Source organism: Dermacentor andersoni, chromosome 1, assembly GCF_023375885.2.
Source record: "Dermacentor andersoni chromosome 1, qqDerAnde1_hic_scaffold, whole genome shotgun sequence".
NCBI lineage: Eukaryota > Metazoa > Arthropoda > Arachnida > Ixodida > Ixodidae > Dermacentor > Dermacentor andersoni.
Genome location: NC_092814.1, coordinates 252065497 through 252085815, shown reverse-complemented (window position 1 = coordinate 252085815; position 20319 = coordinate 252065497). Strand labels below are relative to the sequence as shown.

Sequence of the window (20319 nt, the reverse complement as noted above, 5' to 3'; positions counted from 1 at the left end):
CACCGTCCATTAATAACACGATTGGGACACATCGGCAAAGAATTGAGTGATGAAAAAGTCGCCGGAGCCTGCGGGATACACCATAACGCGCTGTCTGTGGCGGCCAATCGTTTCTCCGTGCGCAAAGGTCTCAACAAGAAGCACTTCCAGCGTCTTCACGCGAAGCGTGGCAAGTAGCAGCAGCCCGCGTGGCAAACTGTGCGGGCGCGAGGGGTGGGGAAGTATCATAAAGTCGTCCTAATTTCTTTTGTTTCGGGAGAGGTGGGGGGACCTGTGGCCGGCCATGCGCGGCGTGTCGCCATCGGCCTCTGCGAAGCGCGGGAGGCTGGCCGGGGCGCGAGGGGAAAGGGGAAAACGCGCATCCCGGAGGCGCCTGATGGGGGCGACTGCAGCCCCCTGGCGGTGCGCTGCTCCGCGAGACGCCGCTGCGCGCGGGCGCAGCAGAACGCCAAGGCTGCCAGTGCGGCGAGGAGCTTGCCCGGTGCGCTGCTGCTTGGCGAGGGACTGTGCGCGCCAGTGATGCGCCTCCCCGGGCCCCGTCGGGACTGCACTCAGGTAAATGCGGCCCCCTAGGAGAGGACGCCTTGTCTGTGTCTGTGTCTGCCGGTAAGTGGCCCTCCTGGTCCCTCCTGACCCCCCCTCTTGGGGAATCGATGGCCGGGGATCAGTCATCGTTCCCTAATGGCCGCACCCCCGCCCCATCCGCGATCGATGCGCCCTCGCACGGCCCCACGTCCGGGCCGACCCCGCCCCAACCATCGTCTATAGATGCCCATCTATACACGATGGCCCCCCGCCGCACCGCCGGCCATCCTGGGAGCAAGCGCTGGCCGACGGACCCCCGTCGGCACTCCGGCCCCCCGCGTGGAGGATGCTGCTCGGTCCCTGTGCCGCCGGAGCACCCGACCCCGGGGCCCGCCATGAGCGCGCTCCGCCAGCAGCTGGGCTCGGTCCCATCCCTAGCGACAGACGGACCACGCTGAACGGACGCTGCCGTAGGACAGCCTACGCTGTGTAGGGTGTCCTACGACCGTAATACCGTGCCCCTTAGCGGCGGCCCCTAAGGTGCGCTCCAGTCCGCAAACCGCCTTGACTTCGGGGGTATACTTTGCCCCAACATTTCTCGCAAGGGCACGGGCTTCGCCTGCTATGTGCGTTCATCTCCGTCGTTAAGGAATCTAGCAGAAAGAACCGCGAGCGCTTGTGAACAAGGCGGTGCAATGCACGGGAAAAAGCAGCAACACATAAGGGGCGCTTACCAGTCGCGATTAAAGAAATAGCGTGAGGTGACCTCGATTCTCCATCCCACTTCGTATTCGCTTTCGTTGCGATTGAGCATCAGCTTTATTAGAAGAGCAGCGAATTGCGATGCAGAGATGCTGGGGAGCGCATCCGGCTTAACCCAGAGCAGGCGTCGCGAGGTCGATCCTTTTCGCGCGCTGCTGCAGCTTCGGCTGATGCGCCCGTCCCGCAAGCGCACGCGGTCAGCCGCACGCGCGCAAACCGGAGCGGGCTGGGGAGAGGTCGGGAGCTGCCGGGCGCGCGCGCCACGCGGGATCTCGAGGAGCGCGTTTGACGTCATCGATGGCCCAGCTTCGCCAGCGGGCTGCCCGGGTATGGAGCGCGCGGGCCGGGGTTGTTCGACAGGGGGCAGAGCGTGTCTTCCGCGCACGTTTCCGCCCTCGGGGGGCTCGGCGTGGGCCACTATTCCACCACGAACCGTGTTGGAACGGCACGATGGAGAACTTCGCTCGATGCTTGCCCAGGAATGAAGGGAAAAAAATGTGGACTTGCACGCATGCCATAGTGATAGTGATAAGACTGCTTTATTGAAACATTACTTTCGCAACTTTGTGGAGAAAAATGGAATGCCCATGTGGCTTTGGTAGTGTGTACGCTGAATGATACATGCGACAAGCAAATTGCGCTTGTAATGAGGCTTATTTGCTAAGTGTAGTGAACCTGGCAACCTTAAGCGTAGGGCAGTCCCAGCCAGGCGCGAGCTGTGGTCTCGAGGCAAGCGACAGCGCAAATGTTTGGGTTGTTATCTTTATTACAAGTGCTTAGCGGCAGCGTCTCTGTTGGGGCCCATCTCTTCCAATTATACTATTAACTAATCAGGGTCTCAACTCGCAAAAGCCGTTTGCGCACCCGCGTCTTACGATCGGCCGGTATCTCTTGCTGTCCTCTGTTCATCATTGCTACCGTGACTGAACTGCAGATGCTGGTTGGCTAATCATGAAATGTGTTCCGTGTGAATGGCTTTGTACATGTGGCTGCACTTCTAATTTTGCTAATAGTTGTCGTTGCCTAGCAGTATCCATGTACTGCAGGCACACAAACAAGAATAATACAGTTTTCGTATCATTGCCCTACAGAAATAAGCGCACATAACCCGGTAAGGCTAGGTCTAGCCACTGAAGCTATATCGCAAGTGCACGGATTCATAGTTGATGCATATTCCGTCACATTGGTTATGAGTCTCTGTAGTAGGCAAGATGCTCCATTTAGCTTAATGAGAAACCCTTTTCTAGCAATTCCTAGTGTGCTTAAAGTTCCATTCTGTGTACCTTACAATTATTCACAAACATACTTTGCTGTGACATTTAGCTATGGTCATTGAAGGACACTAAAATATGTGTTTCTGAAACGTTATAACTTAGTGCTAAATAATGTAATCCGAATGAATCAACTTAAAGGCACACTAAAGAGAAAAAAATAACTTGAGCTGTGTTAGCAAATTACCACTCTACAATACTGAAGAACGCATTCTTACCGTGAGAAGAGGCCTAGTGAACCAGAAAAGACGCAAAAATGAAAGACGGGTGGCGACGCCTCTTTGAAGTTCCCGCCTCAGCTCGCCGTGACGTCATCGACTTCGACGGCGACTGCTCGGGCCTAGTTAAATTGTTATCGGCATTTGTGGACTGCATTGTATTCTAAAAGAGCCAAACACTGCATTCTGCAAGTTTCAAGAACATTTACTGAGCCCACAGCGGCCAAAATACGAAAATATATCTTGAAATTAGTGACATCACACTGACGTATCAGCGCAACTGTTACGGCGCGAAATAAAAAAAAATAACTGATTTTCGTTTTCTATTATAATGTTCAATCTCCCACTGTGAAATAGACGAAGATATAGTTTTGAAAGAGCACTTTATCAGGCTAAACTGACTGAGTGTTTTGCTTTAGTGCCCTTTAAAACATAAGACGCGTGGTTAAAGCACGATGGACATCATATATCAGACCAGCCACAACGATAGCTTGAACCATGCAAATTATCACATTGTAATAACGCACAAAGACAAATTCTTTTTGCGCTACAAGCCAAGTGCAATGCTTTATAATCGTGTGCTCCGTAGACGGTCATAGAGTGAAGTTATGTTATAGTGCATAGGGCAACAATATATACGTGTACTCAGGGCATCCCCTGCTTGTTTTGTATGTTTCATTGTTTTTTTTTTTAATAAATGTGTGCCATGACTCACAAGCTGAAGTACGGACGTCACGATACCTTCTTGCTGCTTCATTGGCGTTAGAGGGAGCGTTAAGCTGTTGCTGTGTACTGACCTTATGACGTATTTCTCAACTCAGCTTTACACGAGGAAGAAACGAGTGGGAAAGCTCCACGTCCGATTTTGGAAAGCGATGCCAGCCGTATGCGTGGTCGAACATTTGCTTTCCAGTAAAGTTCGCAGTGCGTGAACGCGTAAATCGCTCTACCTTCTTCGCTCTGCTCTCGTTTCTGACCTCCTAATTTGATGGCTGGCCTAAAATTACCCTAGCACTTCTGCGCTTGATATTTATGCACTCCACTTCGTCGCTTCGTGAGGGAAAGATAAACTCTTGCCTTGGTTCGCGCTGACTAAAGCTAAAGAATATGGGTGGGGAAATGGCGCCGCCGTATCAGAAATGGAAGCGTGACGCAGAAGGCGACATGGCGTGCATTAACATATGGAAAGAGGTTGGACGTCCTTGATTGTGAAACTGAGGCGAGTAAACTGAGGCGTGAGGCGAGTAAATTATGTTTTGCTTCAATTTTCGTACAGAGGCTTATACGCAGGCGTGAGTGCAAGTCCCTTAGTTTTAATTTCCGGGTAGTATGCAGATTAGTATTATGTATCTTATTACAGTGCCCAAGCTTGCGCACAGCAGTTGGTGCATCCCGTAGTGGATTCAACGCTAACTCCCACATTGCATTTCCTTGTGGTGATGCTCGGTGCATCAGAGATGCCATTCCAGCGATTTGCGCCATAGAGTGTCGGCCTCGACACCAATTGGAGCTCGTGCGTGCTGTTACGAAAAAAATAAAATAAGAAATAATGGCGTGCATCGGCCCTGTCACTCCCGAGATGATATGCAGCACAAACGCTGTTTCCATTTGTCGAACGGAGAGGTGAGAAATGGACGTTGTTGGAGCGTGCGGTGTCTGCAATTTGGCGGGCGTGTAACTTTCTTCTGCCGCTGCCTCGTGCCTATGTGCTAAAACAGTATATCATAACTGCAGCTCCTGTCTCAGGCTTCCATAGCATTTCCTTCTCTGTCTTTCCTCTGCTCTTCTGTAGTTTCCCTTGTGCTTCTTTTTTACTGATCATTCATTGATCCTTGCCGCCTTTGGCGAAACGGCAGCTAGTGTGTGAACTAAGCGGCAACCCACCGAATACACAACAAGCGCAGGCTGCCGTTTCCTGTCGCGCGTGCACGAGTAAAAAGCGTGTATGAAATGAAAAAGTGTCCGCCAATGCCTGTCCTACTTTTGCGCGTTTGGAGCGAAACTCATTTCAACGCAGGAAATCGAAACCGCGATGCCGTGGCCGGATGTTTCAGCGCGCCCCCTATGTGTGGGAGCGTGTCACGGGCGCAATGTTTAACGCGAAAGGGTAAACAGGATGCGAGACAATGCAGTTCCGTTACGTATTGGTTATTTTCGTGAACTATTTACCTTTTTTAAAGTTTTTAAAGTTTACTGTTCCCATGAATAAGAAGTAAAAGAAAATCCATAACTTGTGTGACTCTGAAGAACAAATTTGGGCTTCCGCTAAGCAGATTTACGCAGACACGCCAAATCTTAGGCTGCTTTTTTAGAATGCGTGTGTAGAGGTCGCCCAGCCTATATAGAAAAATTCGCTCAATTGCTCGTTTGCTATTCACTTTCTTTAGCTGACTAACTGATCACGCAAATTTTGACAAAGGTAATAAGCAGTAACATTTGGTAGCAGAGCCCTGGAGCACCGAAGAGAACAGCCTCGTGGTGTTCAGCAGAGGCGAATGAAGTGACGAGAGCAAAGCTTATCACTAATTTCGGATAGACAATGTATAAAACGAGAGCGCGAAGGTTATCAAATTCTGCGATTTTAAGTACTCAAACTATGATCTGATTATGAGGCACGCCGTAGTGGACTACTCGGATTAATTCTGACCACCTGGGGCTCTTTAACGCGCACCCAGTGGACGGCGCACGAGCACTTCCGCATTTCGCCCCCATCGGAATGCGGCCACTCGCGGCTTGGATCGAAGCCGCGACGTCGTGCTTAGCAACGCAACGCCATAACCACTGAGCTACCGCGGCGGGTGTGAGTGCGAAGTCACCGCATCTTGAAAAACTGCAGCTTGAGAAAATATGGCAAGCACGCACGAACGTGAGCGGCGTATCGTGGGTAGTGAACACTGAGGCTTATGCGAGACGCTCTTTTCAGAGTGCGCAAATGAAAAAGAAAAACTATCGACTCAGTGTTTCAGTTTTGTTGCACGACTCACAGACTGGCTACGCTGCAAGCCGTGGCAAGGACAGCATCAAACGAGACAGAAAGTGTGTTAGTACGGCATAATTGAAACTGATACTGCGGTAATATACAATATACTGGGCACCATTTTAGGTAAGGCAAAACGAGAATGTTCAACCTGTTTAATGCTACCAAGCAATAGGCGCCTGAACTTGGCCTCTCAATTGAGTCCTATGTTGAAAATAGTTTATGATAGCGTTTTCTGAACTTTGTAGATTTCATTTGCATATCTGATATACCTGTTCAAGAATGCTAAGTGCTTTATGCACCGAAGTTGTAATTTGTTGATCAATAATCAGAAAATTTCTTGTCAGGCGTATTTCCTCAATTTAAGTAACGAGCGTCTGGGTCTCCAGTTAGCACATTTTCTCGCATTCTGATGTCATCCAGAGATTATAATTTATTATATTCTTGGTTATTTCTCTTCCGTTCATAGCTCATTTCTTTCTAGGCATACCATCATTTTTCTGCTCTTGGATTCACTTCCTCATCGCCGGCAAATATGAAGTTCCTTGAAACCCGTGTGATCGGTATTAGCCTGTTTAGGCGATTTTGTATCCTTGCCGTCAATGTCATATTTTCCAGTTCGACAGGCATTATAGAAAACTTTTATTCTCCTTCGCATTGCCGTTCGACTGAAATGCAAGCGACAGATTGAGCACGAACCTTACGATTCCGTCCAATGCATCCTAGATAACAGAAGGCTTGCTCGATTTGAGGCGTGGGGTCACGCGCGAAGACAAGAAACTCGTTGAAAACCATTTCCTTAAAGGACCGCTCATCAGGTCTGGCCATTTTGAGCTGACAAGCGTTGTGCATACAATGCGCACTGACAAGCGTGTCTGCTAAGAATTACATCGCTACGCGCCTTCGGAAAGAGCTGGAATTTCAAACAAAACGCCGTTTGCCCTTCTCGCGGGCGCCGCGCTCCAAGACGGGTTTATGACGTACCACATCAGCAAATGCGCTTACGTACATGCTGTGACGTCGCTTATAGTGAGCCGTGGCACATCGATAATTATTCAAGGCAACATCTGTTATTTGTGTAATCTGTTGCTTCAGTAGACGAATTAAAGTTTAGAGACATTATAAAACACACAAACCGAATGTCTGCGTGTTTTTGTTTTACTTCACACCGCAGCAAGAGGTACGTACTTTTGTCTCGTCTGCTTGTTTGCGCGCTGACAGCGAAATTTTGTCGTTTTCTACTGTGTTCCACCGCGTGATCATGCTCTGTGATTCGCTTGTGTCTGCCTCAGTATTCGTGTAGCACTGACTTACACAGCTAGTCAGGTGTCCTCATACACAGCGCGCAAAATCGTCCGCTGCGCGAAACGACACAAACGCAACAGCTCGCGCGCGCGAGTCAGCGTAAGTGCGCCGCGCAGCAAAAAGCTTAGAGGACGCTTAAGCTTCGCCTTCAAGAGTGGAACGCGATAGCTTTATCGCACCAAATTCGCACCGCCCACTCATTCACTCGGCACTCTTGAGTCACACAAAGACGAAACGTGCGCCTGAGCAAGCGGAACGAACCAAAGAACGCGGTGTCTCGGAGGGAGAAACGATCTACGCGAGCCAAACGTCGTGATCGGCACGGACAGCCGGGGCAGCAACGCGCCATGAAGGCGGACGCGATCATGGGGCTGACGCCTCGATGGGATCGTCCTCTATCTCGCTTGGGAGCACCACGCAGACGCATGACTCCTCGCCAGCAGTACGGCACACATCGCAGGGGACGCTTTCCCACCAGACGCGCTACGGCGCAGCGATCACGTCAGAGGCGTCCCGCGTCGGACGCTGCATCTAGGAATCGCGCTGTGAGCGGAAAGAGGAGCCGCGTCGCCTAAACACGAGGGTTCGAGTGACGCACGCTGGAAGTTGGAATGGGAGAGAGCGAGAAAACTTATTAAACGCAAGGGTATTGGGGCATCCTCGCACCGGTCCCCGCACGGCCCCAATGCGCTCAAACGAGACGAAGGGGAGAAGCGGGCGAGTGGCGCGCCACCTGTCGGGGCAGCGCCGTACATTGCGAGGAGGGGGTCTTCTGTGTTTGCCGCAAGATGGCTCTGCGTGTGCGCCTGTCGGGGCAGCGCCGTACATTGCGAGCAGGGGGTCTTCTGTGTTTGCCGCAAGATGGCTCTGCGTGTGCGCCAAGCGCAGAATAAATGTAGCGGAAGCGTACTTCGCTACGCGTTTAACTGCGACTTCTGTAATTTACATGCTCATAATTACCGCTATACACCACAGTATAACTTTCTACGACACGTTTCTAAGGTAACACCACATTCACTAGAGGCGCTTTTGTCCCGCTTTGAAGCATAGAACTCTTGGCTGAGTGGCAGCGTCTCCGTCTCACACTCCGGAGCAAGTTGTTTTTATTCATGAATTGCCTTCCGCCATTTTTCGCTCACGGCCAACGCCGACGACACCGGCTTTTCTGCGACACGAGCTCCTTAATGCTGTCGCGTTAATAAGTGACAGAGATAGAGAAAAAAACAAAGAAGGCAGGGCCCGTGACGTATGCGTCGCACGATCCTCCAGCTCCGGTATGGGAGAACGCCGGGAAGGAGTTTCGCTTGCGGAAGCTAGACGGGGCAAGTGGAGAGAGTGTCCTTGGCGGTGATGCTCACCTCCTGAAATTATGGGTTCGCGGTACTGAACTATTGTTACTGCTATTCATGAACCAATTTGAAAAAAAATTATTGCGGTAGAACGCTCCCAAGAGGGTATGTAACAACTTCCAGCCTATTATCGACATATTCTACGTGGCCTGCTGAGGGGCCCTTTAAGATAAAAAAGTTGAAATATGTTAGCGCTCAGCGTTGTCCTCGTACTCCATTGAAATGTATGGTCTGTCGCTCTTCCTGCGTGACGTAGGGCATAAAGCGCGCGGGCGCAGTTATCTATAGGAGGTGTAGTTACGCCTCGTTTAGTTGTGCAGTTGACGTTCTTGGTCCACCGGCATCAGCGCCTCCTTACGCTTTCACCCCAAATCTCAGCCAGCTCCGCTTCAGCCTTTCTTTCACTCATGCCGTCATTGGCTGGTCTCCATATTTTGTGCTCCAATATGAGCGCTCTCTTCCTCCTCCTCCTCCTCCTCCTCCTCCTCCTCCTTGACTCTCCCTTCGCCGCCAAATTGCGCGCCAAGGGACGAACGCCGCCAGCCGAGCTCCCCCCCATCGCTCCACGTTCTCGCCTAAGCCCACTTTGGTCCACTCGGCAGGAGCGCGCGTTGCGCAACACCACAGTGCAGGATAGCTGTGCGCGCCAGGGCTCCTACGCGCACTCCCATCTGTCATCATCGTTTAATCCACATTTTTCCTCTGCACACGCTGCGCAGCCGACTGATATTGTGCGAGACGCGGAAAGCACTGTCCCTCGTCTATCTTCTCACATAAAGGATGTCGCCTGCCATTGTTATCGTTCGTGGAAACATACACACCACATAAATGGAAAGAAAAGCAGGCTAGCTATTGCCCGCTGTAACGGACGCCTTGCCCATTAGCGCAAAGGGGGTAATAAAAGAAAGGAAAGAGAAGAGTGTGGCACAGCACAACACAACACATCGCATTGCAAACCGGGTGTGAGCTCCACAGACGACGGTCGACACCCTATAGCTGAAAACAACATTAGGACAGCTTTGTGGGCCTCCAATCGACTTTCTGGAAATAATAATTGGCAATTAATTGGCAAAGTACCTCACGCGAAATGCGTAGGATGTGGCTTCAGTCCTCACCTGCGACAAGTGATCATTTCGTCCACTTTAATAACCCTTTAAAGGATTATTTCTACATTTCAGTTAAACATAACATTTAGCTTCCTCTAGACTTTCCCTGGTTTTATTGTATGTCACTTCGTATGATACTGTAAAAAAAAAAAGAAGTCAGGCCTCGGATTCCCTTATTCTATTCGCTTTTTTAAAATAATATGTCAGTGATCGAGAATGAGAGAAGAAAAGAATAGGAAAGGGCAGGAATGTCAACCAGACTGACGTCCCGTTCGCTACCCTACACTGAGAGTAAGGGAAAGGGAAATAGAAAAAGGCAAATGAAGGAGAGAGTGAGAACTGCGCGCACAACAGAAGATACACTTCGAGGACAGTCACTCAGGCCGGTGCACTTCAATAACTGCACTAGTGCGCAAATAGGAAGGAAGGAAGGAAGGAAGGAAGGAAAAAGTGGAGAAGGAAAGGCAGGGAGGTTAACCAGTTTAGCTTAACCGGTTTGCTACTCTACACATGGGAGAGGGATGGGGGAGATGAAAGATGGGGAAGGGGGTGAGGGAGAGAGAGCACATAGCACAGTACACACACATCGTCCGTTGGAGTCCATCAATCTGGCATGGTACGTGATATCACTGTCACAGCCGCTTGTCCAATCCCGTCTCTTTCAAAAACCGAAGTAGTCCCTTCGTCGCCTTCACCTGCGATGTCTTCTGTCTGCGGCATGTGAAAATCGTGTCGAGGGACAATGGTCTAGTGTCAAGGTGCGCTAGAACAGATGCCAGGGACTGTCGCTGAACATTATATTCAGGACAGTCGCACAGAATGTGTTCCAGCGTCTCCTCGCAAAGACAGGCATTGCAGAGAGCGTTGTCGGCCATTCCAATGCGGAAGGAGTAAGATTTCGTGAAAGCCACCCCTAGCCATAAGCGATAAAGCAGAGTCGCCTCTCTTCGGCGGAGTCCAGTTGGCATATAGAGATGCATCAAAGAGGGCAGGTGGTATTGGCGGTTGCTCTGGTTCGTCTGGCTCTTCGGTGTGCACCATAGAGAGAGCGGGATCTCCTGTGCAAGCACTCGAAGTCTGCTAGCTGCGGCGGATCGTGAAAGCGGTATGGCCTCTTCTTGTGCGTCTTCAAGAGCTGCCCAAGCGGCATTATCGGCGTCTTCGTTTCCAGTGACGCCGCAGTGACTTGGCAGCCACTGAAACGTCACGTGGTGTCCTTTGTCCTGTGATATATGGAGTAGGCACCTAATATCGAATACGAGCTGTTCGAATGGCCCGCGACGCAGAGAAAGTTTGAGAAAGATCAAGCTGCTGGAGCTTATCGCCTGTAAGGTACACGACACATCCACAGTGTGACGAACTCTTATTTTGATCACTGTTGCCATCAGCCGGACTCCAAAATTAATCAGATCCAGAAAACAAAGTCACAGTTTCGCCAGAAAGCGAAGCATCGATTGCGATAGCAAATTAGCAGACAGCCATACAAGTAAGGATAGTACTTTTATCGGCCGTATCAACTTGTAAACATTCTCTTGCTAACTCAATTAACAGGCATGGTGTCATCGTGCCCAGCAAACATGAACACATCACACTCGATGACCACGGACACTCGCTGTCGAAACGCTGACGTGGGCAGGCGCGGCAGCAGCAGCGCGCGAAGTGACCTTCGTGCTTGTCTATTGCTTCAACGCAAGCTGAGCGCTGAGAACGCGCAGCACACGCAAAGGTATACGGGCTGTCGACGCACCTGGACTGTGGCGGCCGCGCGACCGCGCGCAGCCGCCACATACGCAGTTGCAGCCAGAGCAGAACTTCGCCGCCTCCCCCACTCCCCTTCCTCCGGCACCTCGCAACGTGCGACGCGCTTCTTACCCGCTCGCCTCTTTCGCGCGGGCGAGATTGAGCTGCGATCGTCGGCTCCCCTCGAACGCTTTTACTCGCACTTAAGAGCGTAGGGCGCGCGACGACGGTGTTATCATCCTTGGACTTTATACGAAACATCGCGCCGACGCCGACGGTGACTGCAGAAATGCGCCTGGAGTGTCCATATAACTGCTATAGCAATAAAATGTTTTTTATCTTTCATAGCTGCGGAGAGCTGGCGATGCAATAGGACTCATAGCAGGCAAAGAGTGCTAACTTGAGCTGGTCGTTGCATGTAGTAGCTGAATACAACAAAAGCGCATGAGACAGGATATATGAAAGGAACGGACGAAACCGCTCATCCATTACTTTCGTTTATTGTGTCCTGTGCGCCGTTACTTATCCTAGCAGGCGACTAGGAGAGAGACTTGGTCGCAGTCTTGGTGAGCCCCGCACATCGGACGAAGTCTGTGCTCTCCTAAAATCGCCCGTCGCCTGTGCTAGCAAGCACAAAAGGTGCGTCAGCTTCTCTTGTCTGTCCTCAGCGGCGTAGTCCATCGCAAGAGCTGGCTATGCGGCTTTCGTTAATGCTTGCGCAGTTAGCAAAGAAAAAAGAAAGGGAAGAAAATGCGGCTCGCGAACGGGCAAGCCTTCTTGCAGGGTTTCTTGGCTTTGATGTCCGAGCGCCACCACATCCCTCACATCCGAGAGGTGCAGGATGCAAGGGAAAGAGCCGTTGGGTGCAGACCGATTAGTGTGCTCCGCAGCCAATGGTTGGCGCCACCGGCGTTACCATCGAGCGCGAGAAACTGATTGAATCGGCACGGGCGGCGGTGATTCTACCCATAGGGATTTATCCCTAAATCTAGGGCCTTCCATTCCCTTTATATCTTTTGTTTCAGAAAATGGGGATCTGTAGGCCTTCTTTCTGCATTCTGTACGCGTTCGTTGAGTTGTAGATGCATATGTTTTGTAGTTCTGAAAAAAAAAACAGAGCAGGGTTGGTCGGGAAGAGAGGAAATATCGATTCATTGCCATACATTAAGAAATAGAGCATTGCGGTAGCATGTCTAAGCTCATCGTTACTTTTTTTTTAATTTTGTCTAGTCTGTTTTTGAGTATATTCAATCGTTGAAGCAATCAGTAATATAAATATGCAACGTTGTTGAACACTTCTAGTCACTTTGAGGAACAAGTGTCCTCACGCGGGGCACAAATCTTCTCGCACTGTACTCTAATGTTTATCTATTATGTTACTATCATAGCAATAATATGTAGCAAGCTTTCGAAACTAACAGTCTTATTTGTCGTTTTAAACTACTCGGCATCAAGGGTTGGCAACACTGCCTGCCGCGCCCCAATATTGTTGGAGCACTCTACGGAGAAATTTCACCTAATTATCAATTTATTGGCGATGAGCTCCGCGGGCGCCACTAACGCTGTTGAGAACGCCTGGCACACGGCGTTTACCGTATGGCTTCACTGATGTCGCCAGGGAGGGAAGATAGTTACGCTAATGTCCACGCAACATTATGAGCGAAATGTTTAGCTGAACGCGGTTGCCTACGTTGCTTATAAATCATTCTGGATATCCTGTCGTTGTGTAATATATAAATTCAAATAATCATTTCCGAGCAGTCCTGTGTACCAAAAATCTGAAGTCAAGGAACTCGGGCGTTGTGCCGACTGCGTACTCCGTCACCTGAAATGAGCTAATCATCGTATGACAAAGCAATTCGAGCCTGTTGCGCCGTATCTCTAATTTCCAGCGCTTATCACAGTACCACATATTTCTAATTCATAAATTCCTTCACGTAAACAGTGAGTGACACCGGCGTAGCCGTGCCACCCGTTGACCAGCTGCAAAATTCACGATCACTTGACTCGCGGTCCGCGAATAAGCTTTGATTGCTGATCGGTCCTTCGTGCGAATTCTGCGAGTTTTATTCAAGGGAATTAAACGGAAGCACAGTTTCTGATGCTACCAGGTCTTTGGCAGGAGGTGAATTCAGCCTTGTGCAAATTTAAAAAGCCCGATGCTGGACTTCGGTGTTTAAAACCTCGCAGCGTAAGTCGACCTTGCTTTCATTCGTGACATGGATTTTTCTCTTCAGTGCTAGAGCCACGTATACTCAGACAAACCATGAATACCTTCTTTAGCCATAATATTCCTTAGAAGCATAAGTTTACTTCGTAAAGTTCTAGCAGCCATTATTTTGAACTTTTGTCGGTAGTGGTAGTGGTAGTGGTAGTGGTGACCTAGGTCACCTAATCACAAGGAACCCTGACCATGAGAAGGAAATTCACAAAAGAATAAAAATGGGTTGGATCGCATACGGCAGACATTGTGAGCTCCTGACTGGGAGCTTACCGTTATCATTAAAAAGGAAAGTAAACAATCAATGCATTTTACCGGTGCTGGCATACGGCGCTGAGACTTGGAGGCTGACAAAGAAGATTGAGAACAAGTTAAGGACTCCGTAAAGAGCGATGGAACGAAGATTGCTGGGCACAACTTTAAGAGACAGAAAGAGAGCGGTTTGGATCAGAGAGCAAACGGGTATAGACGATATTCTAATAGACATTAAGAGAAAAAAATGGCGCTGGGCAGGTCACGTAATGCGCAGACTAGATAACCGTTGGACCATTAGGGTGACAGAATGGGTACCAAGAGAAGGGAAGCGCAGTAGAGGACGGCAGATGACTAGAAGGTGCGACGAAATTAGGAAATTTGCGGGTGCTAGTTGAAATCGGTTGCGAAATGCGAAAACACCGGTGTGCTTAGATTCAGGCGCACGTTAAAGAACCCCAGGGGGTCGAAATTTCCGGAGTCCTCCACTACGGCGTGCCTCATAATCAGAAAGTGGTTTTGGCACGTGAAACCCCATAATTTAATTTTTTGGGAATCGGTTGGCGCAGGATAGGGGTAACTGGAGATCGCAGGGAGAGGGCTTCGTCCTGCAGTGGACAGGAACAAAATGATGATGATGATGATGATGATGATGAATTGACCGTATCCACTTGTACGGCAAGAAAGAGGAAGTGAAGTTTGAGAATGAAGGCCTCCCAACGCATGCTGCAAGCGCAATCCGTCCATGCAGGCTGTGAAGCCAACAGAATTTTTGCGACGCCAGAAACAAGCGGTGAACAGTGCTTTATGCTTTGGCTTCGTCACCCCCCATAAATGGGTTGTTTCGACGGCACTTGCTGTAAAACGACCCCCGTTCCGAGCAGTGCCTGTTTGTGGCTCTCTTTGCGGATGTGGATAGCTCGATCATCACCATCTGGACTCAGCCGCTTGAAACGCCGCAATTGATTGGAACTTTAAAATGGCGGAGGAGTGTCTTGCCTTTGCAATCATTCTCAGTATTCATTACATTCGGCAAGTTTTTCCGACAACATTATAACGGTGACGGTAAAATACACATGCAAGGACACACAGGATAGCTCGCTGTGTTTGATAGTCATAGACATTCGACAATGGGATTAGACTGCCACTGCGAACATAACCCTAAACCCTAGAAAGAGGTAGCGATAATGAACGATTTCAAAAAGGAAAAGAAAATTATGAAGCATAAAAAAAAGATAAATTGTGGAGATGCAAGTTGAATAGAAAATTATCGTTGTGGCGAACATTCAAAAAGTGTGCTTTTGAACTCGGCTCTTGGCAAGAGCGCAGGCACAGAGCTGCGACCGCAGCGTAGCAAAATAAATAAAGGTCACCTGCCGACGTACTGCTGCTTGGTTTCATGTAGAGTCTGCTGGCAGTAACTGCAGCTCTTCTTCTCTGTGACGTTTCCTGCGTGCGTTCTGGGTACGGAACTCCAAGAGCGAGCACCAGCATCTCGTGTGCTGCATTGGAGCGGTCGAATGCGTTTCTTGCGTCGGTAGCTAATGGACCTTTCAAAGCCCACGGAAGACGGGCGAGGACGCTCGCGCGGCGTGCTCTTTCTCTCGCTGCATCGTCGTCGCCTGCACTGCGTCCCACTGCACGGAAGCACTTCGCATTCTAAACAGCTAGGCACGCCTTCGCTGTCATCTTCGGTTATTCTATACCGATGCTAAATTCCCGAATTTTCGAGCGAGAAGACTACGAGAACCATCTTCGTTGATGCACGCCGGACACGTCTGCCTCCTTCCTCGCTTGACTTCACTTTTCCTTTCCTTCGATCTGAGGCGATGGTCTAAAACCTGAGCAGGCAGACTGGCATGACATTTGTGCCTTCACGCGGCCAACAACTCAAAATTCGTGATGCTACATTCGTTATCAAATAAGGAGCAATGATAGGGAGAGAAATGTCTTATATGCAAAATATGAAGCAATTTACCACCGTAAACCAAAGCGCATTGCAGGGTTTTTGTTGAAGCTCATATGAAGGAGTAAGCCATGCACGTATAGCAGAGCTGGCACCTCCAGCTTTTATGAAACTCTCTCTCTCTCCCCGTAAAAGGTCATTGGGTTATCGGGATTGGGCAGCGCGCGAGTGTTCGCCTACAACGAATCGTTCTCACAAGCGCACGGCTACGTGAAGTCGTTGCAAGATTGCGAACACTTTCTTTAGGGCAGTACAAAAATCCCGTCCGTGAATTAAACAAACAATGGTTCCCATGGCTTAATCTTGTTAGAACTGGTAGTATAAGTGGACGCACTCCGAGAAGAAACCACGCACTGCCGAACTGATCAAACAGGAGAAGCAAAATACGAGCGCTTCTTTGGTGGCACAAAAATATGGGGGACGCTTAAGCTTCGCCTTTAAGAGTGGAACTCGATAGCATTCAAAGATCCCTGACTGCTTCTCACGCTTCCCGGCAACTGGAGCGTATGTAACCGTAATGTTTACTGGGAAACGCTGGCCGCAAGCGCTATGCACGAAGGCGGGCTTTCTGGTAGAAGCGCGGCCTAATGCGTGGGCCCCGATGCGGTGGAGGCGAGCGCTACCTGGAGGTATTGCAAGGAAACGGGCGTGCCGCTCTGTGGCCCCCGAGATACTCACGCGCCGGCGCGCGCAAATGGCGGACGCCATGACCGGTCTATGTATGGAAGAAACGCCGGAAAATGGGTTTCTTTGAGTTTCCGCGTATAAGAATTATATTTTCTCGTACAGTCAAATTACAATCCGACGCTATCATGTCTGTAAGTTGCGTGTAAGTCGTACTTTACGATTTTTCTACGTGTTTTACCTTGAGAAGTTCAATTAGTTCAGTAGCTTCCTTGGTTCGGAGGGCGGGTATGGGTGGTTCGAAGATCTTTTTTTACCGAAACGACTTCCGACGCTGGATTTTCTGCGACACGGGGCCCTTAACGCCGTCGGGTTAAAACAGAACTATTGTGAATAAAAAACTGCTCTTCCGAAAGGCGCGGGCACGCACGTTACTGCAAGAAAAGGAAGGGGGGGGGGGCAGAATGGGACGCTGGAGGGAGTGTTCTCTCTGATATTGATTAAAGCAGACGACCGTTACGTTTAATAATATAATCCAGAAAAAGATTCGCATGTTGAGTAAGGCGATCACCGCGAGATATTTAGACGGCAGAGTCCATGAATTCCTAATACACGCAGTACGACAGACACGAAAGCGAGCGACGTTTAGCCTCCGAGAGCTGCTATATACCGTGATCACAGCCTGAAAACGATGTGAGACTGGGGCGCGCACCTACGCTGGCACCGTGTAAGAAAAATGCACCCTACATCACGCGGTTATATAGCTACTCTATAAGCCCTAGCGTCGATCCACCGCCGCCGTTCCGGCAACAATAACGGCCTATTCGAGCCTCGTCGTTCGCGGCATCGCTTCCGGCGGTTGGACTGTTTGTCAGCGGCCCCGCGACGCGTTCCGTGCCTGTTTGTGGTTGCGCTGCGCACGGCTCAGTTTTGCTCCCAGCAGCACGCTCAAACAGCGAACTTTGAGCTGCATCCCAACTACTGGAAAAGGAGGGGGAGAAACAAGAACAGGAAGAAAACTCCGAGCGAGAGGAACGAATGCTCGACCCATGGCGTGCACGGAGCCGTAGCATAAACACTGAGCCCCGACGCACGGTGAAAGTCTGAACGCGACAGTTTGGAATGTAAATAGGTGCTCGAACGGCGCGAGCATCGTTCAGCGCACGCCCGCCGAGGCCGGCGAACGCGGGCCATTCGCTGAGCAGCGTGCGATCCGGAGCATCGTTGGCGAATCGCCGCTGGCACGGCGCCACCAGCAAATGGAGCAGCGCGGCGGAATGCAGCGCGCAATCGGGGGGAGCGGTCGGACGTGCGCGGCCGCCTGGGCGCGGTCGGGCGCCGCTCGGCCGGCCGCTCGGAGAAGAGAGGGAGGAGCGCCATTGCTTGTGCTCACCACGGAACAGGCTGGCGGCACGCCATGGCTGCGCTGCTGGACGCTGGAACAACTCTATTGATCCCCGCGAGCGTCCACTGGCGCTTGGCTGCATGCGGGCAACGCGCGTGAGCTGCTGACGGGTCTGGCAGCAACGCTTCTTGTGTTAAGCGAAAACTCGGCCAACGAGGCAAGAGCTTCGCTGTGCGCCCACAGCCGCCCCTTGCTGAGATGCCGCGACCTGATCCTGCTGTAGAAATGCTCCTAATAGTGCGGCACGCCGCCGCAATGGCTGATACCGCATACTGATTGTGATGGTGCAGCGCAGACCCTCTGGCCCTTTGCCAAGAAAATAGAAGCCTCTTTCTTTTTACTTCTTCTTTTGGTGGTGGTGGTGCCGGGAACTAGGGAGTGATTCGCAAGACTTTTCATTAGCAAAAACTGTTTGTCATTGGCGAGCCAGCTATTACGACAGCCTGGTGGCTGTTCTTACGATTTAGTCAAGCTTACGAACTCCGTCGGGAATACGAGACCAGGGCCGCTATTCATAAAAAAAAAGGGGTCTTACGTTGGAATTATTCATAAGATAAATTTCCAACGAATCGTCATGCTGGGCATACTATTAGTAAAGGCGGCCGGTCAATCACAAACATTACTTAGGAACGAAAAGCTTTGTGAACTCATCTTCAAGTTCCTTGAGGTGCACCCAGAAACGCAGAAGAAATTCTCCAAAAGAAAGCTTTCCGCTGCACCCTGTGTTGTACCTGTCCGTGTAGCGAGTACGGACGACAGCACCTCGTCTGGAATGCAGCACGCTTAATTGGCTGATGCACTGAGCTGTCTGAAGATTCTAGAATTACACTCTAAGAAAAGTTTGAACCCTGTAGGGCTTATCTTTTCACAAAACAATAATCGTAATACATCTTGCATCAGTTTTGTTCATTTAATATAGCGTACTTGACGGGAAAGTGTAGGACGCAATATTTTAAAGAAAGTAACTGCTATCAAGACAGATAACGATTGTTGTTTGGGGACAACATAAACCCCAAATGGATTTTTAAGGTTCATAGTTAACAAAAAAAGCGAAAGACAAGTAACATCGGAAATTAACCTTGCAGAAATAAATAAATACAACAAAGGGACGCAGCACTGCAAAACATACGAGCCAAATATTAAAACGGATCAAGAGCTCCGCGAGATTTTTCGTTTTTTTACCCAGCCTCGTGCGTTAGACACTGCAGAAGTGCATTGTCGTTCCTATTTAACGAATCTTGCTTGTCAGCAAGATGCATTGTCAACATCTTACTGATAGGCCGAGTCACTTTCCTGATCGATGAATACAGAAACCATGGTCTTGATGATGTAACGATTCTATTCCAACGGCCAGTATTCCTTATCACGCTTCTTCTGGGCTCCGAGCGGCGCTCTATAGCCCCGTTATCACCTGAATCAGTGGGTCGTGAGCAGGCGGATGATAAAAAATAAATGGAATATTACGAAAGGAATTCTTACATTACACCATCCCGTAATAATTTTGCAACGAATAAGGGAACAGAGAAGACAAAGAGTGAACGCAAGCCGTTGGCTATATAGATTCCTTCAAATATAGGAGCTTCTGTTGGCTACAGAAGCTGCCTCCAGCTACCTGTGTGGACACAGGTTATAAAAAAAGCTCAGAGACAATTTTAATACCATGCCTGCTACTCGCCCCCCTCCCTCTCCCTGATCCCCCCACACACACTTCTGCTGTTGTGATCTTAAATTACGGTTATCACGTTGAGCCTAAAAAATATATCTGGCTTCTCGGTCGTACGTGACTGAGCATATTAAAGCAGCAATGGACGCCGAAATTTTCCAGAAATACCAAATTCTTTAATATGTGCATTGCTGCTGTCGTAACGCGCCCAGACACTACTCAAGCATAAAACACTCAGATGAGGCGCCGAAGCAGTGCGCGCTACAGTTTGTGCGAGGGGTTAAAGCTTTATGTCCAAATCCATTGCTATGCATTATGGGCGCGATGAAACGATCTCCGCATGTTACGCTCATTAGAGTCGGTGCTTTATACACTTGGCCTTTTATGCTGGTTCCACCACATTTTTTAATCAAAAGTTAATTACACAAACGCACTCTCAATGCAAAGAAGAACGCTGAAGACAGGAAGCGGAGATTTGTCGGCCTCGATTCCCGCGCTCATCCTTTAGTGCTGTACGCAGCAAAACAACGGCAACGCCAAGTTCGCAACAATTTAAAGTGGATTAAGCCGAGAGCTTCGGTCCCTATTGTATGTGGCACGTCGTGCACCCAAACTCTCGCTACATTCTAACGTTAAAAAGAAGAAAGGAAAACAGTGCCATGGGTTGACGGTCGTGACCGGCTGTCAGGGGGCGCGTTTAAGGTCGGCAGAGGCGGTGCGCGGGCACTAATGTGCGGGAGCTTACACTGTCCGGCCGCGCGGGTAGATTTTATTCCGCTCGGTGTTTGCAGAACGAAGACGAGGAGCATGAAACCTCGGCCCGGCATGATAATGAGCCCCCTCGCAGACATTAGGGCCTAAGCTAGGGCTTTATTCCGGGGCGGCGGCTTAAGGCCTTTCAGTCAAGCTTAAAACATACCAGAATCGATGTTTTA

At 49.9% G+C, this 20319-nt stretch overlaps 1 protein-coding gene across 4 annotated transcripts in view; it reads left to right on the top strand.

Annotated features, from left to right (window-relative positions):
* Positions 1 to 436: 436 nt before the first annotated feature.
* LOC126548454 (innexin unc-9-like) overlaps positions 437 to 20319 on the top strand; it is a 62946-nt gene continuing 43063 nt past the window's right edge. For 3 of the 4 annotated variants that reach the window (XM_050196645.3, XM_050196643.3, XM_050196642.3), the window contains exon 1: positions 437 to 555. The gene's annotated coding sequence lies outside the window, so the exon portion shown is untranslated. Of the gene's footprint in view, positions 607 to 20319 lie in introns of all 4 variants that reach the window. The other variant, XM_050196644.3, reaches the window with a different exon arrangement.